Source organism: Molossus molossus, unplaced genomic scaffold (genome assembly GCF_014108415.1).
Source record: "Molossus molossus isolate mMolMol1 unplaced genomic scaffold, mMolMol1.p scaffold_m16_p_13, whole genome shotgun sequence".
In the NCBI taxonomy this organism is placed as follows: Eukaryota; Metazoa; Chordata; class Mammalia; order Chiroptera; family Molossidae; genus Molossus; species Molossus molossus.
In genome coordinates this window covers 20,739,333-20,745,720 of record NW_023425348.1, presented here as the reverse complement: position 1 = coordinate 20,745,720, position 6,388 = coordinate 20,739,333, and positions in this window count along the sequence as shown.

Here is a 6,388-nt window from a genome sequence, read left to right as displayed (position 1 = left end):
ACAGTGTGGCTTGGCCAGCAGCCAGGCCTAATGCACAAGAAAAGAGCCCAAGTCCATTTTCATGTGTAGCATGTCGACTGTAGTTAATAACACTGCATTGTGTATGTGAAAGTTGCTAAGATAATAAATTTTAAAAGTTCTCATAAGAAAACAAAAGTTGTAACTGTATATCATACCAGAGGTTACTTTGACTTACTGTGTGATCATTTCACAATATATACAAATATTAAATCTTTATGTTATACAGCTGAAACTAATGTCATGTTATATGTCAATTATATCTCAATTTTTTAAAAAAAGAATGAAGGAGGGAGGCATAGTGAGAGGAAAAAGCCAGAGTGGTCAGAGGACCCACAGAATATCTCTTTCCAGGAAGCCAGTCAAAGGCTGGGCTGATATTCACTCTCTTCCCTTTAGTTCTAAACGAGGTTTTGGTAGAAGACCATCTTTATAATTCCAAGCAAATGAAAACCCACAGGGGTAGAATGCCATCGCCTGAATTCCACCACTCGGTTTGTGTACAGGGAAGCTGTCCTGCTCTGTGTAGCAATTTTGTAACACTTCAGAGACATCATTTTTGCACCTCAACATCATCTCAGGATGTCACATGCACAGCAAGGATGACTCCCCTCCTCTTATGAAGGGCACCCAAGTAGTGGGAACAAAGGCTGCTTTCTGCTGACTCTTTCTTCCCATTCTGATCACACTGTGTCACCCAGGCTGACCTCTTTTCATCTCTAATCTGTCTCCAGGGAGGGTGAAGGCCACATCCAGATAACTGGGACCACAATAAAGTCCTCACAAAGTGAAAAAAAGGAGCAAAAGTTAAGCCAGATTTGTGTGTCTACCTGCAGGTGGATCTGATAGTAGCCAGACAGAGACAGCTTCCCCTAGCATTAGAGATCATGCCCTTCACCAAGTCTCAATGCTGACTGAGTCTGAAGAAGGCTGCTAAGACACCCATGTTGAAGTGTTTAGCGAGCAGGACTTGAAGTGGTTTCCCTCGGGAGTTTCTCTGACTGGAACCTGTCCCATTTTTCTTCTCCCACAAAGTGGCTACAAACCCTACTATGGTAGCAGGGGGCATCAAACTCAGAATTCATCCAACAAATGTATTCATTCAGCAAATACTTTTTGAGCATTCAGTATGTTCTAGGAAGTCTGAAATGAGTGTGAAGTAAACCCCTGGGTTATGGGTCTCCAAGGGTCATGCAAAGTCTTATTTTTGGTGGTGAAAGGAACATGCGTTCTGTGAACTAGGCCACATAAGGGAAACTTAGTCATCGGTGCTCCTCGATGCATCATCACAAGGCTGACCTGGGCTCCTGTAGTCCCCATGGCTGTCTGTTACATGTCTGCTGTGCCTTAGACCAGGAACACTGCTATGGTGTTCTTGGTTATAAAGTAGCCTAATTGGATGGCTCCGTATTGTAGATTTTCTCTTAGACCCACTTCATCTAAAGTTAGCAATTCTGGGTCTCATTATTTAGAGGTGCAGATAATTCTATTCAAGTTAATATTCATGATCAGTCACTGTATCACCCTTATTAAAATTACATTTCAAAGCACTTAAAGAAATGACAACTGGCAGGCAAATTGAAGAATCTAGCTGCCTCGCGAGGAATGCTGGTCCAGGGTGTATGTGTAACACCCAACACATCCATTTAGTTGAACAGCGTCAGCAGTCACTGTGGAAACATCCCTGTTTCTGGAGGGTACAGACATCATCTAGATTAACCCCAAGTACCCCAGATACTCTTTGATTTAAAGAGGAATCCATTCATCTCCTCCGCAGACTCAGAAACAGTTACTATCTCTCTAAAATGCTATTGGAAAACTAAATAGTATTTTAGAATTCTGACGCAATCTATGGTTGCAGTAAATACTGTCCTTGGCACTGTGCACTGAGTGTGTGACATCCGCAGATACCAGCAACCCCCTTATGGTATGTCCCTCCCTGACGTCAGCATGCTTTTGCTTCTCTGTGTCTGCACCTGCTGCCCTCTCTGGAGGGTGCCTTCAGGCTCCTTGAGCCTTTTCCAAGGTGCCTGAGAGGTTACATCCCCCAGGGCAGCCCTTAGCCAGGACTGATCGGCAATGGGTGCGAAAGTCCAGCTCGAAGGCAGAACTTTGGAATTCCTCTGCAGGACCAGCTTGAAGTTATCCATAGCAAGGTTTTGCCCGAATGACACAGTTGTTTGGCATTCTCCTCCCCTGTTCTGCTTCCCCCAGCTTTTTATCAGTTTTTGGGGAGAACTGGGAGCACTTGCTCCATAAGTCCCTTGCGCATTCTCATTCCAGATCTTCTGAGGAACGCTATTTAAGGCAGGGTACGTGAAGACGAGCAGCATGCCAAAGCATTGTCCCCGGAGAAAAAGTAACAATGCTTAAGTCTAAGGGCAGGTTTCTCCAAAATCATGTTTTACTTCCAACCAGAGGCCTCTCTGACCTAAAATACATGTACTACCCATCCCCCCAACTCAATGCTCCTCCTAGGAACTTTTACAGCATTTAACAGGCTACATGTCTGATTCTTGGGTCTGACTGAAAACTCCTTGAGGGTAGGAACTGTGTTCTGATTATCACTTAAATTTTAACAGAAAGATTGAATAAATAATGTGTTGCTGGGCGGCCACAGAGTCCCAGGAGCTCTTGGGCATAGAGATGCATAAAAGTCATTGGGAGGAAAGAAACATGAAATATTCCTCTTGTAAAGCAGGAGTCACAACACACTGAGTACTGCATTGATTTCCTTATCATGCATTAGATATGAGTATTTTTGCAATCTTGAAGAAATATTATAAAACACTAGCAGGCTGCAGGCCGGGTCCCTGCTTAGAGGAGGAGGAGGAAGGAGATGATGCAGAGTATCTCCTTGGTTGCAGTCAGTAGCACACAGGTTACAATTAATGTCTAGATTCTTTCGCTAACACTGGGCACTAGTGAATTGCTGCAAGAAATCTTTACTTGTCCATAGTGTCACAACCTCAGCCCAGGTTGCACAGGGCAGACAGTTTGAAAAAAAAATTTTTATGATCCTGTGATATGTTAAATGCATTTACCAACCACAAACAGTATCTCAGGACTTCTGATTTGTCCTGAGGGATGGTCATTCAAAAAGTTATCAAGCCCTGGCTGGTTTGGCTCAGCGGTTAGAGCGTCGGCCTGTGGTCCAGAGAGACCCGGGTTCGGTTCCCGCTAAGGGCACGTACTTCGGTTGCAGTTTGTCCCCGGCCCTGGTTGGTCGTGCGGGTGGCAGCCACTCGATGTGTCCCTTCACGTCGATGTTTCTCTCTCTCTCTCTCTCCCTCCCACTCTATCTGTACAAAAAATGGAAAAATATCCTCGGGTGAGGATTAAAAAAAAAAAAAAAAAAAAAAAAAAAAAAAAGTTATCAAGCACCTTAACTGCTGCTCACACAAAAGCCTCTCTGAGCTCCTAAGCCAGAAGTCATTGGTTTAAGAGAGAAAAACTTATACATATCTCAGGGTCAAACCTAACTGAGTGGGGGATTGGGGAGAAAAAGGAATTAAGTCTCAGAATGGACAGCATCAGGCAGAAGCAACACACTGAGACAGTCTGCTTGTCTCTTCCTCATTAAGGAGGCTAAGTAAACTCATGCCACCAGCCAAGGGTTGACTCTATCTTATCAGCCAATCATGAAAGATGGCTGGATCACTCTCAATGGGCTGGACCCATAAAATGAATTAATAAGAAAAAGCTGGCATGTGGTTAATTCATTACTTACTATAACTTCATGAGTCAAAGGATAAATTCTTATTAAACAAAATATGAAATGATGAGTCCAGTTGCTTGCCCTCCAAGGAGGAGATGAATGTCAGTCAGAAACTACTCAATGACCAGGCACCCAGATCTTCTTACATGGGTTTGGTACATCCTCTAAGAAATAAGATGAAACCACAAACCATAGCAGGTAAACTAAACCTAACAAATCAGTCCAGGCTTCACTTTCAACTTTGTAGATGTTGGAGTATTTCTTCTCAAGCGTTATATAGCTATCTGGGGCGAATAAATTAAAATAGGCCTTAGGGAGCCAGATTGTATGAATTAGGTCTGTGGCTTATAAATTGACTGCTTGTATTCTGTTTCTAGTACTGCTACCGGCATCACCCAGCACATTGCAAAAACTCTAATAGATATTAAACAGAAATTTATGAGTGGGATCGAACATGGCATCTCCTTAAATCACCTTATGACAGTATTATAAAATGATACAAAATTATTACAATCAAAAGTAATAAATGTATCTTGAAATTTTCCCAAATATTATTCAAATATGATTCATTTTCTTCGATGATGGCTAATACATGGTCTGAGGACAGCTTTCTGTGTCAATGGCAAAGCATTGTCCATTGTCTCTATGTCCTTTTTCCCTACTGATCCTGGGGGGACTCGGACTCCTTCTTGAAATGGTGTTCCAGATGCTGTGTGCCACCTGATCAGGGAAATATGAGTTGAAACTTGAATTTCATTAGACTTATGAGGCTGAAGACAGAGTAGAAAAGGAAATTACAGAGCCACATCCTTCCTCTACAATTGCTAACGTGAACTGGATGTTTGTTTATATGCCAAGTACTATTTTCTGATCCTAAAATGTACTGACTCATTTCATCCCCACAAGAACTCTCTGCAGGACATGACATTCATTTTTAACCTGTAGAATCGGGGTAATGAAGCACAAAAAGGTTAAGAAACTTAGTGAAGATTGTGCAGCTGATCATGTGAGAGCTGGGGCTCAAGCCCCTGGGTTCTGGCTCCGATTCTATATTACTCGGCTTTAAAGAAATTAATAGAAGAGGTAGATAGTATATAAAGACTAGGAAAAAGTTGAAATCATTAAAATGAAAAAAGAAAAATGAGCCCAGCCGGTGTGGCTCAGTGGTTGAGGGTCAACCCTTGCACCAAGAGGTTGCCAGTTTGATTCTCAGTCAGGGCACATGCCTGGGTTGTGGGCCTGATCCCCAGTGGGAGGCATGCAGGAGGTGGCCAACTATGTTCCCTCTCATCAATGTTTCTATCTTTCTCTCCCTCTCCCTTCCTCTCTCTCTAAAATCAATAAAAAGAAAAGAACAAATGAGAAACAAAACCAAAAACTGTATTGTAGCATTTTTTTCCTAGGATTATAATAATGCTTTGCAGAATATTTTTGATTTTATATCCATAACATGCATATGTTACATATGTATTATATGGTTATATATTACACATCCAGACAAACTGTATATGGATATATGTGTATATTTTTTACATGTCCACAAATAGTAGCTATAATACGACGTTAACATTTTTTTTAAATATAAGGTAATGCTAAAATTTGACATTTTCCTATTATTCTCAGAGATAGTCCATTTTCTGAAAGATTGAAGGGTAAATGTCAGGTGGCTGAATCACAGAATAATGAAAAGGTTAAAGCAAAAGCCCATTGTTCTCTTAGTCTGAGACATGATGATACGTAAGCTTTCTTCTGAGACTGTTCTTATGGTGGCATGAAAGTCTATTTTTATGGACAATGATCAGGACAAAAATGCAGGGCAGTGAAGTTCAAGACTTACTTCCTGAATGTCATCGCCAAGGTTTTCTCTAATGATTTAGGAAAACAACATTCACGATGTCCTGTGCCTGTACTAGAGGACATGCCTACCTGTCCACCTGTGACACACTGTTCCAGCAGTTCATCTGTGGACAGTGGGAAGGCCTATGGCTTACAGCACTAGGATTAGAAAAAGAAGAAAGGTGAGAAATTCTTAGATTCTATACATTCCAGTTTTTTTCTGATTTTTCCTTTAGTGTCCTAAGGTTATAGTTAAGAAATACTATGACGATTATGGATATATGATATTTTGAGTAGGTAAAATTCCCCTTATCATTGAATAATATAGCAACTCTATATGTCATTTCATGAACAGTTTGAAAACCATGAGGCAATATTGCTATGATCCACTTACACCAGATGCATTAATTATCCATCAAATGATACTAATACAAAAACAAAACTATCGCACAGCTGGTCAGTGTTTCTAGCTATTTACTCAGTTGTATAAAAATCTCTGCAAAAACTGATTCCAAAATGAAAGCTTTTTGTGACTTGCGAATAGGTGTTATCATCAAATTCATCCTGCGAAATGTTTTAGAAAGTGTCTGTGGGAACTTTATGGCTGCTGCTATAAATACAGAATAAAGAAGAAAACTCAAGCAAGCACTCTAATGAGTCAAGAACAAAACAACCTTCCAGAGAGCCCATGGTATATCTCTCACCTCAGCCAGTCACACACAAAATTGAGGACTTGGCTTGTGAGTCAATGTTTTGTACAATAACAGATGTTGAACTGAGTTCTCTGCTTCCATCCACGGTAGGATGCAGAGCTCC